Source organism: Pantherophis guttatus, chromosome 1, assembly GCF_059756535.1.
Source record: "Pantherophis guttatus breed Tessera chromosome 1, ASM5975653v1, whole genome shotgun sequence".
NCBI lineage: Eukaryota > Metazoa > Chordata > Lepidosauria > Squamata > Colubridae > Pantherophis > Pantherophis guttatus.
Genome location: NC_142063.1, coordinates 81,863,143 through 81,886,023, shown reverse-complemented (window position 1 = coordinate 81,886,023; position 22,881 = coordinate 81,863,143). Strand labels below are relative to the sequence as shown.

The following is a 22,881-nucleotide window of genomic DNA, read 5'->3' as shown; positions in this document are numbered from 1 at the left end:
AGTTTACATTTCCAGCATGTTGGAGGGGTGTTGGGAAACATTCTTGCAGTCTGGCCGGTGGGAGGTGCCACCTGTAGAACATTTTGTACAGATTCTCCTTATATGGTACCGACATTAAAAGGGCTGCCTTTTAAGTGAGTTCAGAAAGTACAACTTGTTTGAAATGCAACAGCAAAGCTGCTAGTAGATATTAAACAACTCAGCAGTGTAACACTGAGGTGAGGATAGCACATTAGGTTCCAGAAGGTTACCAAATCCAATTTAAACTGCTGGTATCTACAGTATCTATTTATAGTACCTTATGAAGACTAAAGAGCTCAGTTGCCCCTCATACCTGCAGGACAATGTCTCCCTACTGGATTAGCCCATCCTACGAGGTCTTCCAGGGAGATGCAGTTTAGAGCCACACTGTATGAGAGAGCTTATAAGCAAATCTGCACAGATTTGCTAAAAGCCACAGTATTTTTTTTTTCATTGCTCCAACATTGTGAAAGAACCTCTCTTCTGAGGTTTGGCTTTTCAGATGCTAAAAGGAGTTCTCTTTGAAGAAGCAATAGGGTGCTAACAATGGTTTCTGGTCACTCTGGATTTTGTCTTATTGTTAGAAACTCTTTTATGTGAAGATTTTTTAAAAAATATATTAATTGTGGTGGTGGAAGTGGATTTGAAAGGACAATGCTTCATGACATTTTTATTTAATTGGTTTATTGTTATATATGTAAAATATTTATATGGCTATCCAACTCAAGTAATACAACTTTTAGGAGTCTGCAATAAACCAAAGACTAAAACAAAGATAAATAATACCAACAGGATATGGCCTAAATTTCAATGATTGGGAGATAGCTTGGAACAGAAATCTCAAAATAACGAAATCGGTAACATTCAGGGAATATCACTACAAAATGCTGCATAGATGGTACCTAGCCCCGGACAGGCTGGCCAAAATATTTCCAAATTCCTCTGCTTTATGTTGGAAATGTGGAAAGACGGTCGGCACCTTTTACCATCTGTGGTGGACTTGCCCTGAGACCAAAAAGTTTTGGTTAAAGATCCGACTCTGGCTCACGGAAATAATGGGACAAGAGATAGCACTGGCCCCGGAATCCTTCCTCCTAGGTATGATTGAAGACGGTCTCGACAACAATAAAACCCAATTGGCAATTCAAATTATTACTGCGGCTAGATTAGCCTTCGCGAAACTCTGGAAATCCAACTCTACCCCCTCTGAAGAAGCATTAATAAATAAAATTCTAAGTGCGCAGAGATGGCTAAATTGACGAGCGAGCTAAAAAATGAAGAGAACTTCAAGTACTATGAAGTATGGGGAATTTGGTATAACTGGTTAAAGAATAGGATAAAAATATGAAAATAGGCTACGATTTGTTAGACACCCGAAATGGACTTAATTGTATAGAAATGTAGAGAATTGTATAGAACTGTATATTGTATAGCTATGGATGAAATTCACTTAATGTTTGATCTATGAAATGTGTAAACATTGCACCTCGGATCAAGATTGTGATTGTACATTGTCTTTTTAAAAATTGGAAAATTCAATAAAGTATTTAAAAAAAAAATAATACCAACAAATAACAAAAGACAATCATTAAGCAGAGACCATAGAATCAAATACGTGTTTTAATTCTTGTAAACTGCCTTGAGACAATTCAACACAATATGATGTAATAATATGTACCCTAATAAACTAAGGCTGGATATACAGTATGCTCCTTTCATGGATAAGACATATATTGATAGTTTTTCAATGTGACTGCATCAAACAGTATGGTATCATATTTGCTCTGAGCAGAATAAAAGCAGGTGGCAAAACCTAGTAACAGAAGTAGATACTAAAAAGGCTGCTTGCTTTTTATTTATTAATAATGGGTTCCAATTTGTTTAGTACAGTTTTATATTTGTAGCTGTGAATAATTAAAAACATTTCTCCTGTCCATTTGCAAACTTGAGGGGGGAATCATTTTTGTTCTTGTTGTAAATATACATAAGAAGTGAAGTGATGATACACACACACACACACACACACACACACACACACACACACACAAATGAAGTGATATATATCACTTCATTCCTGTTTAGGATTACTGAATAAAAGAAAGACTGGGGACACTTCCTCATTTCATCCTCCTGCTAGGTGATACTTTCAATTCTGCCAGTCTATTTCTCCACCAAGTGTACCAAGAAACCCAGTTTTGTCCACATCTACTAAATGGTTTATAATGCTAGCAGAAAAAAATTGTTGACTGTGCAGATCTTTAGAGAAGTGGCTTATTTGGGATGAGAACTCAAGAATTCAACCACCTTAAAGGTGCTAAGATTTCTTTTGACAACAAAATGAAATGACTCTACATCAACTCCATTCCATAAGACCAACTATCTTCATTCAGAATCATTTTGTTGTAGCATTCCCCTTTCATTTCATTTCACAGATACTCAACAAGTTGCATCTATTTTTCTTTCATTAATTCCATGCTATTTACCATTTAATCCTTTTACATTCCAAATCATAATCTTCTTTAAAACCTGGAAAATATAGTCTACTTCAGCAACTGGAAAAACTACATGAGAAAATAAAACACTTCAATGAAAATTTGATTGAGATTCGTTTAATTTAATATTCAGATGGCCTTGTACAGATTATTAAACATTACATTTCCAGTACCAATTAATGCATGATATACAATGTGTAACTTTTTAAAATATATATTGTAATGTGTTAGGGCAGTAATAGATGTATGTGTATTTGTGTTGAGATTTTTTTTTCCAGTCTTACCCCACCCCTTAAGAAACATCCTGTGAGTCAGGTTCAGATTTTGAATTTATGGCTAAGACAACAGCAAACATGATATCAATTCTCTGTTGGTCATAAGGAGTGTTTTGCTATGGATTATTTACAAAAATACCCATGAAAATCTTACAGTCTACTACATTATCCTGAAAGCAAAATATTTCTCATCTTTGGGGGGCGGCGATAAATACATAAATAAAATAATGATGTTCAGATGTTGGCACACCATCAACAGCAGTGGCAGAGGAACATTTCCTTCCCTACTTGTCCCTCCCACATGCAATAACTGCTGTGTGATATTGTTAGTTTGCTTGTGCTGAATGTTTATCTGTGTGGCCAATTGGCTTTCTTCATGTCTCTCATGCATCTACTGAGTACTCAATCTCTTGTTTTCACTGAGCAGGAGATGTTCCACGGAAGTTGTTTTTTTCCTCATAAATGTCATTCGGAATTTATTGACTTGTACAAGACAACTAATTTGCTTGAAGTCTGGTGATGGTCTGATCATTATGGGAAGAACTTAGGTGATCATGATTGCCTATAAACAATAGATAAATGTCATGACAAATTCAGTCTGTAAGCCTGTTTGCAGTAATTAACAGGTGTGAATTGCTGTTTGCTGGTACAAACCTCCCACTGTGCAGGCCTTTGTTAGCTTTCAGCTGCTTCTTTGCCGCATTATTTTAGTTTCAAAAGAAAAGAATCTCATCCTACTGTTGTCCCTTAAATATGCTAATTATTTGCACAATTATCATTTTAAAATCAGTTGAAAGAGGGCAGTGAAACTCTTTTCATTCGAAAAATATCAAGCATTAACTTTAAGGCAACCTTGTTGTTATGTAGTGGATCATCCCTGGATCTTTGACTCCAGGCAGTTCTCCAGCACACTGAGAAAGAGAAGAGATGGGGGACTTTCCATGGCTGAATTTGGACAATGTATTGGGATTTTAGGATAGGTGAAGTTTGTGACCTAGAAGTCCAGCTCTCCTTTCCACTCACACAAAGGAACTTGTGAGATAAAAGGCTGGCAATGGTTTAGGAGTTGGAATACTCTGTATCCCAGAATAATGGCAATAGCACTTAGACTTATATCCTGCTCCACAGTGCTTTACAGCACTCTCTAAGGGGTTTACAAATGTCAGCATATTTTCCCCAACAATCTGGGATCCTCATTTTACTGACCTTGGAAAGATGAAAGGCTGAGTCAACCTCGAGCTGGTCAGGATTGAACTCCTGGTAGTGGGCAGAGGTTGCCTGCAATACTGCATTCTAATCACTTTGCCACCAAGGCTCCACTTAACAATAATTGATCATACTTTATCCTTTACAACCCAAAGATATATACATTGGGTTAAAATGGTATTTGGGGGATCTTTGGGGAATTTATGAATGGAAAATGAAGTACAGTAGTTTGTTTCCTGGAGGTCTCCCATCACATACCAGTGTGATAAGGTATGCAAATAAAAACAAACAAAAAAGCTGAAGAAATTTACCAGGTTTACCACTTTCCCAGATGATGGATGACATGTCTACCCAGAAAATCCGAATGCTGAATTGCTGCAAGCTTTCAGCTTCTTTATAATGCTTCACTGGGGAAAAAAGGGGGTTATACAAAGTAGGGGAGGGAAAAGAAGTTAGAAAAGCTCAAAATTAGATATTTCAGCCATGACACCACAATTAAAATCCTGAAAGCATTAGTCTTTGATAGCTGAAGATTCTTCCCCAGGGTTCTGATAACACGTGAGCTGTTAAGTCATAAAACTTCCTTTGACCATTGGTGAAGCTACATCAGAATCAGACATTTGTGTTTCCTTTAGAGATAATCCCCAGATTATGAGTGTTCCCTTAGCAAACGTTCGAATTACACAATAACTGCTCCCTAGTGTTCATAAACAAAGTCCTGAAATTATTTTGCAAAGATCTCCTCTCTGTCTCGGTTTCTTTGCCTGCTTCATTGCTTCAGGCTTTTGGTGCATTCACAGAGAACAGAGGCCTAACGTACCACAAGATCATGTGAGATTAATAGCGCTAGATTTCGTGCTACTGATCTCACCATGATCTCACACTTTAAGCCTCTATTCTCTGTTAATTGAGACATGGACATTTGCAAACAAAGGTAAGGCTTTGGTCCTTCAGACCTTCTCTCCGTTTGCCATTTCCTTACCAAAACCTACAGGGAGATTGCTTTCCTGTAGGCTTTGGTAGCCCTTTGAAAAAAGCCTTTGTTGGTACCAGCAGAGCTTGAGAGGGGCAGACATCTCCCTTCAAAGCTCTGTTCCTACCAGCAAAGGCTTTTTGCTGAAGTTTACAGGGATGCAATCCCAAGTGCTTTGCAATGAGAACGGAGGGCCGGAAGCCTGTTTGCATCCTTCTGAGTCTCTTTTCTCATTGGAGATCCACTTGATGGAGATCCTTTTTCAGTACCAGAGGCCTCATCAAGAGAATCTCCAGTGAGAAAGGATGCCCAGAAGGCCATGTGCAGGCTTCCGGGCCGCCTTTTTCATCCCTAGAAGCCTCGTCAAGCAGATCTCCAGTGAGAAAGGAGGCCCAGAAGGACATGCATGGGCCCCTAGGCCTCCTTTTTTTTTTTTTTTTTTTGTCGCCAGAGGCCTTGTCAAGCCCTTTCCTGACAAAAAAGAGGAAGAAAGCAAAGAAACAGGCTTGAGAGGAGACAGATCTTAATAAGGTAAGTCACCCAGTGTTGCAGGATGGGGAGGGAAGCAATTATGGGGACCGTAGGAGAGGGATAACGAGGTATCTGTGGGTTGGGTGAGGCCTTGGGTTGTCTTAAGCAGATGGCCTATTCCATCACTGGACTCCCCCTCCCTCCATGGCCTTCTCTATCCCAAGATACCTCGTGTGCACTTAATGAACCGTGCATTTGATTATCAAACGCGTGGAGAAAAGCAGGGAGTGATCTCATTCAAGATAAGAGATTCACTCCCACAAATGGAACGGGCAGGGTTCATTACATTCGTAACTCAAGGATTACTTGTATTTCTGTGAATACAGGAATCCATCCTTGTAATCCATGTTGCCTGATTTTTTGGGGGGAGAGGTTTTGGAAAACTGAACTTTGGTGCCACTTTGGATGGTCTCAGTAGGGATTGCTTTATTGTGGATATTGAGTTATTTTTCTTTTCCATGATTCATCAACTTTCCTTTTGTTTTTATGTCCATGTTCAATGCAGCTGTCTTCTTTTACAAATGTTCATATACTCCACTCTCCTCCAAGTTAAGGCATGCCTAACTAAGTATTAGCGCTGTCAGGCTATTTGACACATTCTTTGCCTACTCATTTTTATGGGAAGTTTCTAAACTAAATGGACTATTATTGGAAAAAAATAATCATATGGATGATTTTGCCATTCTTTTTTTTCTTTCTTTCATAAATCTCCAGGGAATCATGTTTGATTAAACTGTCTAATTTAGCAGAAGTAATTTTGCAGGAAGGATGTATGGAACTTATTAGGAATGTGCAATAAAGCTACAGGGATGTGATGGTTGGAAGGCAAAATGATACAAAGGGTGTAACTAAGCCAACCAGTAAACAAGCTAATAAACAGAAATAACTAAAAATAAAAAGTTGATTTTCCAGCTGACTGTAAGAGACTGATTTCTACTAAAAATGGTTTTCACTCTTCTGAAAAGCCATCTCATTTTTATGCAGCTATCATAGGCATTCTACTATTCTATCGACATAAAACAGAAAGCATAGGTTTCATGGGAGAACTTTTGATCATTGTTTGATTATGTAAGCCTCCCCCTCCCCATAACTCCCTCTTTTTAGAACTTTTTGTGCTTCATGCACAGAAGGATAAAGGAATATATTACATATATAATGTTACAGGAAGAACTTACCTTTGTTTCAATTGGAAGGAAAATTTTAAATAAAGTTGGAAAGTTATGTAGAATTCGGGACTTATAGATATTCAACAGTTCCAAAAGTCATAGAAAAAATGAACCAAGAAAAACACATTTAGAAATGATATTTTCCATATTACACTATATCAGATTATACAATCTGGGGGGGTGGGGCACAATACTACTTACTCACCTGTGTGGAAAGGAATAAAGTAATTTAAAATCTTATTTGCACTGAGCACAATTCCATATGATTTCAGGGACCTGTTCATGTTATTTTCTTATCAATAGTATAACAGTAATTTGCCACTGCCTTCTTTAGGAGTTATTTATTTATTCATTTATTTGATTTCACTTCCCACTAATTTCTAAAGCCCTTGTATTCCTGACAGTTTCTATGAGAGTACTAACCAGGTTGAATCCCACACTATTTTTTCCAGATCAGATGCAGTTAAGGAGGTGCTCATGCAGATATCTAAAATTATGATATGAATCTATTAAGCAGTTGCCACTCATATTAAAAATAACCCCAATGTGTGAGAAGTACTCTCATTTTCCCAATCTTTCATCACATTACCTCTTTCAATCACATTCTGTAATCATGACCTTTACCAGCCTTTGTTTTTTTTTCAAAATATCCTCCTCTGCCTCCTCCTCCTCCTCCTCCTCCTCCTTGATATCACTCATAATGAATCCCTGTAAATTATTTCTACTCTGCATCTTTTAATATGAAACAGAAAGAAAGTAGATGGAGCCATCCTTAAATACACTGAAATGAAAGGTGCAGAAAACAAGTCTTGTAATCCAGTGCAGAGTAGGATGATTTATAGTCAGAAAAAACTAAAGCTTAATTTTTTAAGAGTTACTTAAAGCAGATTATCATAAACTGATATCTTCTGATTGTGTTATAATTCCATCTCCCTGAATCCCTAGCCAAGACAACCAAAGATTCCAGGAAGGGTGCTTTAAAAAAAAAAAAAAAGCTGTGAAGCTGTGATTGAACCTATACAGAAAATGCTAAAATCAATGACTAACCAGACTTCTGAAAGATCTATGTAGAGGCCCCTGTCAGTCATCTTGATCTAGATAAATCACTTATTATAAGGCAGTTTCCTATGAATCCATAGACTTGCTAGTAATGTCTATAGATATGTGTTAAAATAAATCAAATTTTGGCTTTGAAATTCTCCACAGTCATTGGAATAGCGAATGAAAACAATGTGTATATTTTATATTTAGAGCCAAAACATATATTCTCATAGCATAATGGGAGGAAAAATTCAACAATTGTTACCACTTTATTTCTTCTTATCTATGTTCCTTTATCTCCAAAACCTCAATCAGAGTACTGATGCAGAATTTTAAATCCTCACAGCACAGCTGGAAGATGCAATATTGTGTTGTATTGTAAATAATGACCTAACTTTCACTAACTTTGGGGTATATTGTTCAGCTGCTGCTTAAAATGAAGAAAACTCAAGATAAATAAGAATACGTACCTATGATCCCATTTGTTTTAGCTTGAATGTATAGGTTTTTAATTTGATGGTCTGGTTAGGCAGAGTTGAAAGGACAAAGTACCACAGAAGTTCCAATCTTCCCTTGCAGGAAAACAAAATAGTTTGATGTTTGGCCTGTGAAAAAGTTTTTTCTCATATATTGAATACTGTAATAACTGCTCTGGAAGGTTTCACTGGTGTCCCCAAAATATGGAAAATATTATCTTTTTAGGGCTGGTTGCCTAGTCAGCAAGATGTTCAAATTGGATTTGGTATTTTTATCCACGTGTTGAATTCTTCCCAAGGATAGGCAGACTTTGATATTTGATGGTGTTGAAGTTATCATTGCAGGATGTAAGATGTTCCTGTAAAACTATCTTTTGCAATTGACTAATGGTGATTTTGTCCATGTCAAAGGTCTTCAAGTGAGTCTGCAGATGTTTTGGGATTGCACTCAAGGCATCTTTTGTTATTGGTACTATATTTGCTTTTTGTTCTATTTGCAAGTCTTCATTTTTTTGTCGTCTTCTCCAGGTCTTTCATTTCTTTTTGGCTTTTTCTTGGTATTGCCATGTCCACTATTCAAACTTTTTTGCCTTTCTTATTGACAATTGCTAAGCATGGGGTGTTATATGATAGGTGCTTGTCTGTTTGAATTCTAAAAGCCCCAGAGCATTTTAGATTCTTCATTTTCTATTATTTTGAATAATAATAATAATAATAATAATAATAATAATAATAATAATAATAATAATAATAATGCATCAGCAGCAACATACAAAAATTCATGGAATCTTCAATGAACCTCTGGAAAACGAAACTTATGGCTAATGAAGAAGAACTGGGTGAAGTTGAAATTAAACGAGGCATTTTCCAGGGCGATTTCCTTTCACCCCTACTTTTTATACTCTCAATGCTACCACTGACAATAATTTTGAAGAAGATGAACTGTGGATACGAACTTGCAAAGAAAGGACTGAAAATCTCGCACTTGATGTACATGGATGATTTGAAGCTGTTTGGTAAAACAAAAGCTGAAGTGAATTTATTAATTGAAAACACAAAAGAATTCAGCCAAGACATTGGTATGCAGTTTGGAATTGACAAATGTGCAGCAATAGCAACCAAAGCAGGCAAGATCATAGAAGAGGATGGAATAGAACTAGAGAATGAAGAAATAATAAAGGCAGTAAAATCAGAAGAAGGCTACAAGTACTTGGGGATTTTAGAAGCCTCTGACTTAATGCATAATAAAGTCAAGGAATTAACTTCAGCCAAGTACATTCAGCGAATTCGTAAAATATTAATGTCCAAACTGAGTGGAGGAAACATCATAAAAGTCATAAATACCTGGGCTATACCTGTGATTAGATACTCTGCAGGAATATTTGACTGGACCGAGATGGAGTTAGACAATTTGGACAGAAAAACAAGGAAGCTTATGACAATGAATCATGCCTTGCACCCTAAAAGTGATGTTGACCGATTATATTTACCAAGAGCAGAGGGTGGTCGAGGACTCCTACAAGTAAAGCAGACTGTGGAAGAAGAAAAACGCAGCTTGAATGATTACATCCAGAAAAGTGAAGAACCAATGATTAAGGAAGTAAATAAAGGAGGCCTTTTAAAGACAACTAAAACAAAAGCAGAATATAAGAAAGAAGTAATTGAGAGCGAGCTGAAAATTGGAAACATAAAGCTCTGCATGGCCAATACTTGAAAAGTATTGAAGGCAAAGCTGACCAGAAACTAACTTGGAACTGGTTAAGATCAGGAGTACTGAAAAAAGAAACATAAAGCTTTATTTTGGCAGCTCAAGAACAAGCCCTAGCCACAAACTGCATGAAGGCAAAAATTCAACATGTTACCACCAACAGCAAATGCCGCCTCTGTAATGAGAAAGATGAGACAGTCGACCACCTGATCAGTGGGTGTAGCAAAATTTCACAAACTGACTACCTACAACGCCATGACCGTGTTGCTAAGATAATTCACTGGAAATTGTGCCAGAAGTTTGGATTTGAGTACAGCAAAAACCACTGGGAACATCAGGTTGAGAAAGTTTTAGAGAATGAGAAACTCAAGATCTTGTGGGACTTTAGGATTCAGACTGACAGGCACTTGGTCCACAACACACCTGACATAACAATAGTTGAAAAGAAAAAAGTATGGTTCATTGACATTGCAATACCTGATGATGCACGGATTGAAGATAAGCAGCAAGAAAAAATCACAAAGTACCAGGACTTGCAAGTTGAAGTTGAGCGACTGTGGAAAAATAAATCGTGTGTTGTCCCCATTGTAATTGGAGCCCTTGGAGCAATACCCAAAGGGCTACCCCGCTATTTAGAAATTCTAAATCTGCCAGACTTGAACATTTTGACTCTACAAAAAATCACCTTACTCGGAACAGCTTACATCCTCCGACGATACCTTAACAATTCCTAGGTCCTTGGTTAGAACTCGAGCTGCTGAGCTATTAACCAGCCACAAAGGCTGTGAATCTCACTAAAGATTAACCAATAATAATAATAATACAAATAACACCTTATTAAACTTCTCAGTAAATTTCTGAATTTGGAAGAAATAATAGGCTAGCAGTGGAAGAAGTTAAAAAGTAATGCATTTGAGATTGAATTTAAAAATTTGCTGGTCTGGATAATAAATCAGAACCATTATTCAATGAGATTGTATTTCCTCTGAAAAGGAACAAGTTTGTGTTTAAAGTTTATGTTTAAGGGTGGGTCCTCATGGAAGCATATATGGCTGCAGCAACCAGGATGTTTGTTACATTTTCATCCCTTCTTTTTCCTTAACTTTGGATGGTTCATCATTTTTAACTCTATCTAGAAAATTCTGCACTTATGCATGAATTTCTTACTTCTAGAATGATTATTGCAGCTGTCTCTCAAGATGATTCTTGAGATAATTATTCTCAGATAATTATCTTCCTTATCTTAGTGCAGAATCTAGCTGTTTATACCCTTATTGTAACTACACCAATGCTCTGACTCTATTAGTTTCTGAAAATTTGCTTTTCTCCATGGGATTGGGCTGGGAGTCAAATGCCTCCTGAGTGGCAGAATGGGTATCTGCTTAACCTTGTCTGAATGTTGTATGATATGTGAACTATATATTTTGGGTTTAGAAAAAAAAATAATCTATGATTTATTTTTTTATCTGTAATCATTCTTTTTTGTTTGTTTGTTTAGTTAGTTTTTATTTGATATAAGCAGCCCATAGTCATCCAATTTTTAATAGTATGGTGGAAATACCTTGGGAGGTGCTGTGAAGAGATGCTGTCTAGGTAACAGTCAGATAAGAGACAACATAGCCTGCAGATGGATAGTGGGTACAGGAAGAGCCTCAAAAGGACCCTCACCTGTTTCTTAGACTCTAAAGGAGATGGAAGGAGAATTGTAATATTAGATTTGCAACATTTTATTAATGTAGTTTTACAATAAAATAAAATTGGCATATCTGGTCATGTTTCCTGTCCGGTCTATTGGTAAGGCTGATATAATTACACAAGCTAGTTGCCTATATAAATCTTCTAGTAAAATTAATAAATGAACAAATAAATCATTGTGCTATATTTCAGTGTTTCTCAATCTTATTTTTGTTCATGGACGCTTTCCAAACTTGTTTTATTCCTCCTGTTCAGGTCTCATTGCCAGAAATTGTCATAGGATTGTAACCGGTGTACTTTCTGAAATCAACCAGACAGTGTTATTGTTATAAGACATTTTGCTTTTCTGTGGTTCCCTTGGCACGTGCCATGGCTTTTCTGTTACATGATTTTCACCTATATCTTCCTTGAGATATCATATGGTCTTGTCAGAATATTCATGAACTGGAATAGGGCATAGTAACAAGGTCAGCCAATGAATAGGCATGACAACAGATCAGCCAATGGGAACTGTTTGGAAACTGAAACAGCTTTGGAGCCTGGGCGTAGCTCAGCTCTAAATCTGTGCAAAAACTGAAAACTAGCTAGTCTGCTGACCGAAACTAAAACTTATCTCTGCTGTACTCTGCCTGTGTTTGTACTTACAATCTCTCCTCTCCACCACATTGGAATAATCAGCCATTGATATTGTATATTTATCTTCATATATTATATTGTATATAAAGGGAAGTTAATGAATCCTGCTGAATCAGTTATCTGTGTGTGCTTTCTGGTTTTGATTTCTGCAACAAACTCTGACAGGTTTCTAGTTGAGAATCACTGCTGTAGTTCCACAGTTCTATATTGGCAGCACTGGATGATGGTGATTTCTGGATTCAATTCAAAATATTTGCCATCTAAGAATTACTAAATAAGATTCACCTATATCCTCCTTGAGATCAATCTCTGTGTCAAGATACTTATGAGGAATCCCTACTCTTAAAGATCAAGTATTCTCAGTTGTTTTATCTTACCAAATTTCATTGTGTGTTTGAAATGATGAAATGGGTGTTTTCTTAAAATATTGATTTTAGATGTTATGGATTTTCAGAATATGGAATGAAATGTTGAAAAACAACTGAAGCATACAATTTAAAAAAAATGCAAGAAAGATAAAATTTACATAATGGCTGTAAAATGGTAGAATATAGCTAATCATGATGACCAGTATCATCATCACTCTACCTTTCATGAAACCTTTATATAGGCGCCTCACTTGCAATGGTATTCTCTACGAGCCCAGAGTGATATTCATTATGGAACATTTACTGGAAAAAATGAACAATGATTATTTTTCAAATTAGCTACTAATTAAAATTTAAAATAAAATGATATGAATTCATCACTATGCAGTACATGCAGCATCTACTTATTAGGCCGTATAATGCAAGTTAGGGCAATATGACACACCAGATATAAATTAAGAAATACGAAAAGTTCTTATGTTATTATGTTATTGTTACTCCAGACAAGACCATTTAGATAACAACTAAAGAAAGACGAGGAGGAGGAGGAGGAGGAGGAGGAGGAGGAGGAGGAGGAGGAGGAGGAGGAGGAGGAGGAGGAGGAGGAGGAGGAGGAATGGATAGATTGAAGGGAGTGAGAAAGAAAGGATAATAAACAAGACTTTTGATGATAAAGTTCACACTATTTTTGATAGGAAAATTAGATTAAAATTGACACTGAACTTCCTAGCCCATATCATCCTGATAATTTTGCTTTATCAAAAAGGCTTCTATAGAAAAAGATTTTTTAGATCTAATTATCTGTAATGTGCAATGCTAGGCAGTTAATGATTTGCCAGGGTAGCTTCTGATTCGCTTTATGTACACACTGATAAATCTTGTCCCTTGATGGTATCCATTTACTCACTCTTTTAGTGTGGTTCTGCACATCTAGCAAAATCAGGCAAAAGATGTGGAAGGAAAAACTTAATTTCCCCAATGTTTTTTCTTTTAATCAATCTCAATAAAGGAAAGTGTAGTAGAACATAATGGCTGAGCTAGACTCTTTCCCTCTGGTGTACTGGTTTTTTATATACAGCATTTTTATTGATTTGTGTGGGAAAGTTTTAACTCTGAACCAGATATTTGATATGTCACTCTAACATCTTCAGGACTTCTTCTGTTACATGTCAACCATGATATAGCAGTACATTGATGCAGGTTTTTTAGATCAGTTATCAGTCTTTCTTTTTAAAAACTCAGGGAATTTCTATCTAAATTATAATAACTACGCCTAAAGTAGCAAACACCCATAAAAAACAGAATATATGATATTTATGCAAATTGGTTTGTTTCAGGGAAGGTATATATCTAATTTCCAATATTTCATCTATGCATAAATAATTTCTTTATATATTTCTTTCTTGATTATTCTCAGTGAAAAAAGAAGAACCCACGAATGCCTGAACTAAGAAGTTCATTAATTTAGCAACAGTGGAAGAGCTATTATATTGAAGCAATTGAGACATTAGTCTATGCCATATATTAACTTCAAACACCATTATTTGCAGGAAAAATAAAAAGCACCACTCCTTGTAATCCTACAAAAAAGAGCACCTAAAAGTCATCAGTTTTATATCACTGGGATTACTACTCTTAAAGCAGTACTAATTTTTAGAGAATATTATGTAGTTCACTTATAAATTAGCTAGAAAAAAGTAACCCAGACAAAGCACTTAACCCTTAACCACAGACGTACTATTTTGGCTACGCTATTACAGACATGAGGTCATAATGTAGCAAAAAGAAAAAAGTAGCTCAGTAGCTGAGCTACTCAGTAGCTGAGCTCAATAGCTGAGCTACTCAGTAGCTGAGCTTAGTAGCTGAACTACTGAGCTACTTTTTGTTCAGTAGCAAAAAGACATTCAATGTTTTCATGGTTGGATCTAAAAACTGATGTATAAAGCAAACCAAAAAATGTATTGATCTCTATCAAATCCACATCATGCAGGTCACTTTTTGTTTCTCCATCCTTGAACTTCAATCTTTCTTCTATAATTTTTACATTGGTCCACTGAATGATGGTGCTAATAATTTCTTTAGAAAATAATGATTTCCAAATCTCTAGGGAAGTAGGTGAATTTCCGAGATTTCTAGCTGCTGGCCGTAGTCCAGATAATTGCACAACAATATTGTGACTATTCTGTTCTGGATCTATTGTTTTCAAAAGGTGCAGAAGACCATTTGAAACTGTCCTTGCTATATAAATTATTGCACGACATAGATTGTACCTTGTCATCAATTTCATTGGGAGCTTCAGCATTGCTGATGTCAGAAATGGTGGCAGTGGCAGGTTCCTCATTGTCCATTACAAAATTTTCATCACAATCCAATCCCACTTCATTCAGTTCAGTCTCTGTTTCTCCATACCATTTTAGAACAGTTTCTTCGAAGTTTGGATTACCAAATCACACTCTTTTTGGTGGAAAACTTGACCTCGGCATTATATATATATATAAATATGTTAACAAAGCTCTGCAGTCAAAATGACCGAAACTCAAATTCAAATGCTGCTACAGAAAACACCAAATAAGTGATGCAAGCACAATGCTGCATACACTCTTATTAGTGGGAAAACAAAAGCTATTCACATCCGGAATGGTCCTTTTCTAAAAATAGGAGTGTTCTGAACATTTTGGAAAACTGTTGCAGTCACTATGACTGCATATCTGTGGTTATGGGTTAAAGCAGCTTACTTGATCTAAATAAGTCCAGAAATATTCGATTAAGAGAGTTTAGATCCTTTTAAAGGAAAAAAAATCTTGCAACCTATAAAGTTTGCGCTTGTTTGGAGCAAATCCTCTAAAAGCTAGGGGATTTTTGATTTAGTTGATTAGAAAAATAACAACAATTATATTTATTAATGATTGCAAATTCAATCACTGATTAAAACAGAAAGGAAGTCATTTCTTCATATTCTTTTTTGTAATTACTTTTTAAACTGTTTACTATGCATCTTTGTGAAGCTTTGTGCATCTTCCTGCTATTATGCAATGTTCAATTCTGAAATGTTTTTTTTTTATTGTAATCATTAACCAACGCAAAGGAAAAGGGTATGCCAATATCCAAAGCAATATCAAAAAGAATGCTAAGATGCTTGCTCAACGTTACATATCTGTGGCAAAAGAGGAAATGTATTACAATCTGGATAGTATAAAGTTTAAAATGGTAGCATAAAATTCAAATAAATGTTGATGAAATAAAAAAATAACAATATGGAGAAATTATTTGAAGGTTATAAGCTTCACTTATAGATCCCTGTCAAACCTGTGAAGAGTATAATATAATAACTGACAAGACATGTATACAACAAGACATTAGCACAACTAGGAGTTAGGGAATAACCAACAAATATCCCCAAAAATGCTTTTTCAAAAGGCAACTGGACATTCTTGTGTTTTTATTTTTCCTTCAGAATGTTTTGCTTCTTATCCAAGAAGCTTTTTGAATGTGAAATGAAACATTTTCAAGCAAAGAAAAAAAAAAAACCTAAGAAAGTCCAGTTGCCTTTTGAAAAAGCACTTTTGGGACACTCATAACCTGGTTGATTAAAAATCCCCATAGAGCCTAACCATATGATACTGATTCTGAGCCATTTCTACTCAGACAGGTCCAGTGGCTCTTAATTATCCTTTGTCTGATTTTACATGCTGCCATGCATAACTGAGCTACCTTGTGTATCATTTAAGGATTAATACGCTGATGACACTCAGCTGTACATCTCCACCCCGGATCACCCCAATGATGCCCTTGAAGTGATGTCCCGGTGCCTGGAGGCTGTACGGATCTGGATGGGAAGAAACAGACTCAGGCTCAACCCATCCAAGACCGAGTGGCTGTGGTTTCCGACATCCCGATATGGTCAGTTGGTGCCATCACTGACTATTGGGGGCGAGTCGTTGGCCCCCATGGAGAGGGCTCGCAACTTGGGTGTCCTCCTGGACTCACAGCTGTCTTTTCGTTACGCACAGTCACCCATGCCCTCGTCACTTCCCGCCTGGACTACTGTAATGCTCTCTACATGGGGCTCTCCTTGAGGAGCACCCGGAGGCTCCAACTGGTCCAGAATGCGGCCACACGGGTGGTTACGGGAGCGATGTGGCACTCCCATGTGACTCTCCTCCTGCGCGAGCTGCACTGGCTCCCGTTGGTCTTCTGGGTGCGCTTCAAGGTTCTGGTTACCACCTTTAGAGTGCTCCATGGCTTTGGACCGGGGTACCTACGAGACCGCCTTCTGCCACCAATAGCCTCTCACCGACCAGTACACTCCCATAGAGAGGGTCTTATCAGAGTGCTGTCGGTCAAACAATGTCAACTGGTGGCCCCCAGGGGGAGAGCCTTCTCTGTGGGGGCACCTGCCATCTGGAACGAGCTCCCCCCGGAGATATGGAGGATCCCAGACCTGCGCACTTTCAGCCGCGCCCTCAAAACATTCCTATTCCAGCAGGCTGGTCTGGCCTAACCTCCCTTTTTAATTGCTTTTAAATTGGTTTTATAATTGGGGTGTTTTAAATCTCTACATTAAGTATTTAATGTATTTTAAATTGTTTTTAATGTTTGTATTATGTATACTTTATTTTTTTGGCTGTTCACCACCCTGAATCCTTCGGGAGTAGGGCGGTATATAAATTTAATTATAAGTAAATAAATAAATAATATCCTAAAGCAGAAATTGTACAAATTGCTGGCTGGTGACTTTTGTTTTGCTGGTCAAGATGTGGCAATATAATTTTGTATGTAGATCTGCTCAATGTGCACTTTTTTGCAAGTGTTTACTTTAGGTTGATTTGCATATTATTTTCCAGCTCTCTGACTTTTTTTTGGGGGGGGTACATTTTTCTAATATAGCAATTGTGGTACACCTTAGGACTACAATAGTCTTTAAAAGGCAGTGGCTTCTTCACATGCAGTAGCTACAGTTCACAAGGTAGATCTGTCTGTCAAGACATATTGTTCCACTTTGACTTCATTGAACAAAGCAAACTTCAGGATGAATTACTTACCATCTCCTCCCTCTCCTCCTCCCTCTCCCTCTCCCTTCTTCTCCCTTCCTCCCCTCTCTCTCCCTCTCCCTCTCCCTTGCTCCCTCTCCCTCTCTTCTTCCCTCCCTTCAAGTCAGTGCTGACTCCTGGTCATTGCCTGGACAAGTCCTTGCAGTTTCTACTTTAGGATTTTCAGAAGTGATTTGCACTGCTTCCTTCCTAAGATTAAAGAGAGAGTGAGTGGCTCAAGGTCACCCAGTTGGCTTCATGCCTAAGGTAGAACTAGAACTCACAGACTCCAGTGTCTAGCCAGTTACCTCAATCGTTACACTAAATTGGCTCTCACATACAATATACATAATCTGTAATATCTAAAACCACCTCCTTTATTTTTTATATCATCATCACCACCAATATACATCGCACAACCCTGTGTATTAAGAGATATACACCTTTAATCAACTGAAGGCTTGCTGACATATTAAAAAGTTACCATGAATGTGTTGCTATTTATGCTAATATAAATTATTTCATTTTTATTTTTCCCACCCACTAGTTGGTGGGAAAATATACTTTGGCTTCATAGTGCAGTGCAGTCCTGTAAAAGAACATTCTTTAAAATTCTGGGGGCTGAATCTTTCAAACTCAGGTTTGCTTATTTTGTCATGTTCTAGCCCAAATAATAAGAAGCAACTTGATGGATCAGGCTAAAGTCTCAACTACTCAAATATCCTGGGCCTCCCAATAGTCAGCTCAATGTTGTTTGTGTGTTGCAATGATCAAGACAGTAGAAATAGTATTGCTGTACAAATTATATCATTTTTGTATGTACATTGATACACACATAGAAAAAATGATTGGGCCTGCATCACAGTGCCATTTCTGTTACCTTGCCTATTTCTTTCTGAAACAGAACAGAAGACTTATTCATTGTCTTATTTTCCAATAACTACAATGGATGGCTCTATTCTGTATAAATTTGTCATTTTCTTTTAAAGCCATTGAAATGGTGCTTGTATGTCCAATCACACTTGGCCAATAAAAAATTCAATTCAATTCAATTCTATTCTATTCTATTCTATTCTATTCTATTCTATTCTATTCTATTCTATTCTATTCTATTCTATTCTATTCTATTCTATTCTATTCTTTTAATATTTGGTAATGGAGGTAGTCTTTGACTTACAACAGTTCAGTTAGTCACCATTCAAAGTTACAATGGCACTAAAAAAGTGACTTATGACCATTTTTTCATAGTTACTACCATTGCAGCATCCCCCTGACCATGTGATCAAAATTCAGATGCTTGGCAACTGGTTCATATTTATGACCTTTGCTGGGTCATGTGATCACCTTTTACGACCTTCTGCCAAGCAAAGTCAATAGGGAAGCCAGATTCACTTAACAGCCAGGTTACTAACTTATCAGTTGCAGCGATTCACTTAACAACTGTGGCAAGAAAAATCATAAAATGGGGCAAATCTCACTTACCAAATGTCTCACTTAACAACAAAAATGTTGGGCTCAATTGTAGTCACAAGTCGAGGACTACCTATAATGAATTCCATAATTTGAGCAATGTTTAATCCTTAAATGTTTGATTTTGGTGTCTTACCATAAAATCTAAACATAAAAATATCATGATAGAATGATGGACAATGCAGTACAACAATCAGAGGATGGACTCATGAAGGTCAGTAAATCTTTGAGAAATGCATGAATGTAGCTTATTGTGTGCCTGTGATGTATGATAGATAAAATGTATATGATGAAGCAAATAGACATCAGTGAGAGGACATTTTCTGTGACTATTAAATTGAAGTGTGGTTGATGAATGTGAGAAAAGTGATATAAGACATACAGTAGAGAAACCATGCATAGGAATAAATGGAACATTTAGTGAGTGAATGGTTCAATAATGTGCAAGGAAGAAGACGTGAATGTGTGACATTCCATTTGTTTGTATAAAATATTTTTCAATAAATGTGCTAGGGATGTTGAGGTGACAGAGGTGTGCTGACTGGGGACATGAATGTGTGTGTACTTTTGTATCCAGATGATGTCAGGTTATTGGATAAAAACCCTAATGGTTTGTGGCAAATGTTGCATAAAGTGCATGAAGCAGCGTAGAGTATAGATCTGAAAATTAATGTATCAAGGAACAAGGTAGCTGTATGGAATGAAAAATTGCAAATTATAAAGGAAGTAACTGTTTATCTTGAAAGAATGTTTGCTAAATAAAAAATGTGGATGGATGGAATCCAAATGCTAATAGAAAACCAGTGGTCTGATGTTCAAAAGAACATTCTTGATTCATAGAATCATAGAGTTGGAAGGGACTTGGAGGTCTTCTAGTGCAACTCCCTGCCCAATCTCAAATAAATCATCCAATCTGTTCTTGAAAAGCCTCTAGCAATGGAGCAACCACAGCTCCAGGAGGCAAGAGGTTCCATTGCTTAATAGTTTCAGTGCATGGAAATTCCTCCTTGTTTCCAGGTAGGACTTTCCTCTGATGAGCTTCCACCCATTGCTATCCTCAGATGCTAAGGAGAATAAATTAACATCCCGTCAGCTTTGGAAGCCATATTAGGCCGGAAGCTTCCATGCTGCCATCTTCTCATGTGTGGTGAAAGTATGAGGGGGGATTTAGTAGAGGGGTTATCTTTAGACATAATAGAATTCTTCCTGTCAGTCAAGGTCAGGCTGAACCTGCATCTGGAGAAGGAGTGGTCGGAGTGCTGTCTCGAGATGGGATGGATGGTGATTGGAGCATGTGATCGACTGAGGAGTGAAGGGATGGTTTGGGGGTTTTGATTTACTGAGGGAAAACCTGGACCTCTCAGATTTGGGTTTTCCCAGATGTGCCAGTTTACCTATTCTAGTAAATAGAACTTTGAAAAATGCTTGCTTCAGAATTTTTACTTGGAGTTGGGTTTTTTTCTGGAATGCTGACACTCCGTTTGCCATAGACTTGCTATGTACAAGACTTGCTTCTGCTCATTTTCTTGCATGGAAACATCAAAAAAAATATAGAAGCAAGGTTAAATGCAACGTGCGTAGTGAAATAAAGGAAACAGGGTCAAAAATAAATGAATTCTGGATTAATGAAATGGAATAAGGTGAATTATCAGTGTGAAAGAAGTATATTGAGATGACTTGGTCATATGGATAGAATTAATGAGGTTGAAACCACAAAATTGAAAGTATGAAGGAAGAATGGATAGGTTGACAAGGAGAAGAACAAGAAAGTCATGACTGAATCGCATCTATGAGAAACTCAAGAAGTTAATGAACAAAAAGCAAAGTAGTATGTAGTGGTGGAAGTAAGGACAGTTTTCAAGAAAAGATGTAAAAGGTCACAGTGAATAGTGTTTGGGTAATTTAAATTAGTTATATTCCCCCCCCTTTATTTTATGCCTTTAATATATTTATCTTATTATTTTTACTCTCTTTCTGGGCTTTACATAACTCTGCTTGCTTGCTTCAAAGGAGAATAGTTTGATGAGTTTTGTATGCTTGTCTGAATGACTGAGACAGAAAAGACCTCTCTATCTACATTTTTCAAGCTATGCAGTATTTCATATATCTCTATAAGGCCCCCATATTTTCCTTAAGGTCAAGACTTAGCTGTACTTAAAGTAGAGTCACTGAATTCAGTGGGAGTTTTTATTTGTGGAAGATAAAGCATCAATGGCATCTTCAATTTCAAAGTTGCATTAAACCTTCAGTTGCTCTTAGATGGATAATCGTAGGTTTATATCATTACACAGTTCCCATAGACAACTGGCTGGTAACAGAATGCTTGATTACAAGCCTTTTTAGTCTGTTCTACTACAAGCCAGATTTGTATGTTCAAAGCATACAATGCTTTGTATATACATATGTATATACTATGCATAAGCCTGGATACAACTCTCAAGGTTTTTCATATTCATATTTATATTCTGGAACTAAATGATCTCTGGAGTACTGGTAATCTATTGAAGCAGAGGCATTCATCTGTTTGAAGGCTTTTGTCAAAATGAAGAAAGCAACATTGCAATGTTGCGATGCAAGCTCCACTTCATTGATATTAGAGGTTTAATATCATGACGTGCATACAAAAAAGGGTAACACTTGCATCAGAAAAACATGCCAGTGCTTTTGTCATTTTCCCCCACTTTCCCCTCCCACCCCCAAAATGCCACTATGAACTATATTCATCCAATAAAGAAAATGCATGCTGCCTTCACTGCTTTAATATGTATGGTAGCAATATTAGGATATGAACAGCTGATGCTGGTCAATAATTTGATTCAGGTTCTGTGTTGAATTCTTTGGTTGGCTTTTGTACATGCCTGAGTGGAAATACAGAATATCCAATAAATAAACCAGATGGATCCTACAGGCAATTTTTATATTTCATTAGTGATTATTACAATGCATAATACAAGTGCTTCTTCTGAAAAAACCATTAGCTGGTGCAAAATACCCCAACTTTGATAGACATCACTATCAACATCTTTGTAAACCTACCAATGTCCTATTTCATCTTGGGATACTACTTGCTCAGTCACCAACTTAGTTTGGGGAAAACAATGGGCATCAGAAACAGGCCATTTTCAACCCATGAGAAATTCATTCCAAGAAATTGATAACTGTTTTATCTTTTAATCTTAAGAAGGTTTTTTTTAAAAAAAACTTATTTTATTATGTATTATTGGCTTGCTAAGTCTGGGATTTGGTTTCTAACAATTAAATCAATAATAAATCAATAATTGTTTAAAACAGTATATTAACTTATTGGTTTTTTTAAATTCTGTGAAACTGTTTATTTAAACTGAAAACTAATTAGGAAGATTGCATTTTTGATAGTCCTAATAAAATCTATCAATTATATTTGATAGATTTTATACATATCTGTATATATACACATACATACATAAATAAATACACACACACACACACACAACACATTGTATATATCTATAACAAAACCAGAAAAAAAAACTAAATAAATATTTTATTATAGAGTTCCTTGATAAAAATATTGAACATCATTTTCTTCTTCAAAAATATTGTAGGTAATAAATTTTGGTCAATGCTGTGGAATGGGAAAGCCTGAATCAAACATAATTTGTAGAGATATATTCTTTATTCTGCATTCTTCATTTTAGAATTTACAGATAACTCATGTTGTGAATCTATACTTAATTTCTTCATAATAAATTATATTGAATTTAATAAGATATACTGATGAACAAATATGTGCAGAAGTACTATATACATAGGC

At 36.5% G+C, this 22,881-nt stretch overlaps 1 long non-coding RNA gene across 2 annotated transcripts; it reads right to left on the bottom strand.

The window, feature by feature from the left end:
- Window positions 1-2,620: 2,620 nt before the first annotated feature.
- LOC117665479 (uncharacterized) lies at window positions 2,621-12,871 on the bottom strand. 2 transcript variants are annotated; one of them, XR_004591369.3, is made up of 6 exons: window positions 12,809-12,871; window positions 11,451-11,571; window positions 8,176-8,310; window positions 6,674-6,733; window positions 4,306-4,401; window positions 2,621-3,350 (listed from the first exon to the last, which is right to left on the bottom strand). It is a non-coding gene; the product is annotated as an uncharacterized LOC117665479 (long non-coding RNA). The 2 variants fall into 2 exon arrangements; XR_009621299.2 differs by having other exon boundaries at window positions 8,176-8,277.
- Between the last annotated feature and the right edge of the window lie 10,010 nt (window positions 12,872-22,881).